Source organism: Mustela nigripes, unplaced genomic scaffold (genome assembly GCF_022355385.1).
Source record: "Mustela nigripes isolate SB6536 unplaced genomic scaffold, MUSNIG.SB6536 HiC_scaffold_7535, whole genome shotgun sequence".
NCBI lineage: Eukaryota > Metazoa > Chordata > Mammalia > Carnivora > Mustelidae > Mustela > Mustela nigripes.
This window is the reverse complement of record NW_026746941.1, coordinates 671-2,203: the sequence shown is the minus strand read 5'-3', so window position 1 is coordinate 2,203 and position 1,533 is coordinate 671. Positions and strand designations below refer to the sequence as shown.

At 35.6% G+C, this 1,533-nt stretch overlaps 1 non-coding gene across 1 annotated transcript; it reads left to right on the top strand.

The window, feature by feature from the left end:
- The first annotated feature begins 476 nt into the window (after nucleotides 1-476).
- LOC132009210 (U6 spliceosomal RNA) lies at nucleotides 477-583 on the top strand. Its single transcript, XR_009401825.1, has one exon. It is a non-coding gene; the product is annotated as a U6 spliceosomal RNA (small nuclear RNA).
- Nucleotides 584-1,533: the final 950 nt, after the last annotated feature.

Sequence of the window (1,533 nt, the reverse complement as noted above, 5' to 3'; positions counted from 1 at the left end):
TTTTTTAAAAAGATTTTTTATTTATTTATTTGACAGAGAGAGATGACAAGCAGGCAGACAGGCAGGCAGAGAGAGAAGAGGAAGCAGGCTCCCTGCTGAGCAGAGAGCCTGATGCAGGGCTCGATCCCAGGACCCTGGGATCATGACCTGAGCCGAAGGCAGCGGCTTAACCCACTGAGCCACTCAGGTGCCCCTAACATTGGATTTTTGATAGGAATTGAATTTATAGATGGTTTTCAGTAGTATGGACATTTTAACAATGTTAATTCTTACCGTTCATTAATATGGGCTATCTTTCCGTTTGTATATTCTTCAATTTCTTTATCAATGTCATAGTTTATGGGGTACAGATCTTTCATCTTCTTAGTTAAATATTTTCCTAAGTGTTTTATTATATTTTATGCTATTGTGAATTAGATTGTTTTCTTTATTTTTTCAGATAGTTCATCATTAGAGTGTTAAAATGCTCCTGTCTTGTGCTTACTTTGGGAGCACATATATTAAAATTGGAATGATGCAGAGAAGATTAGCATGATCACTGAACAAGGATGACATGAAAAACTGGGAAGCATTCCATATTAAAAAAAAAACGAAACAAAACAAAATTCTTGTCTTTTATATATTGATCTTGTATTTGGCAGCTTTACTAAATTTGTTTATTCAAAATTTTTTGTGAAGTTTTTAGGATTTTTTTACATGTAAGTTCATGTTATCCAAAAGAAGAAAACGTTACTTCTTCCTTTTTTTTTTTTTTTTTTTGGAGTCTCTTATTTCTTTGTGTTCCTTGTTTCTCTGGCTAGGACATCCAGTACTATGTCAAATGAGAGTAGTGAAAGTGGACACACTTGTCTTTTTTCTGATCTTTAAGGGGAAAACTTTCAAACTTTTTTGATTGAATATGAGATTAGCTCTGGGCTTGTAATATGTGTTTTTTAAATGGATTTTTTAATAAACATATAATGTCTTTTTATCCCTACGGGTACAGGTCTGTGAATCACCAGGTTTACACATTTCACAGCACTCACCGTAGCACATACCCTCCCCAATGTCCATACCCCCACCATCCTCTCCCAAAACACCTTCACCCAACAACACTCTGTCTGTTTTATGAGATCCAGTCTTTTATGGTTTGTGACCCTCCCAATCCCATCTTCTTTTATTTTACTTTTCGTATCCCACAAACCACCTATGTTGCATCTCCACTTCATCATATCAAGGAGATCATATGATAGTTGTCTTTCTCAGATTGATTTATTTCGCCAAGCATAATACCCTCTAGTTCCATCCACGTCATTACAAATAGCAGGATTTCATTTCTTTTCATGGCTGCATAGTATTCCATTGTACATATATACCACATCTTATTTATTGATTCATCTGTTGAAGGACATTTAGGTTCTTTCCATAGTTTAACTATTGTGGACATTGCTGCTATAACATGTGGGTGCTTGTGCCCCTTCAGAATGCCACGTTTGTATCTTTAGGGTATATACCCAGTAATACAATCACTGGGTCATAGGGTAGTTCTATTTT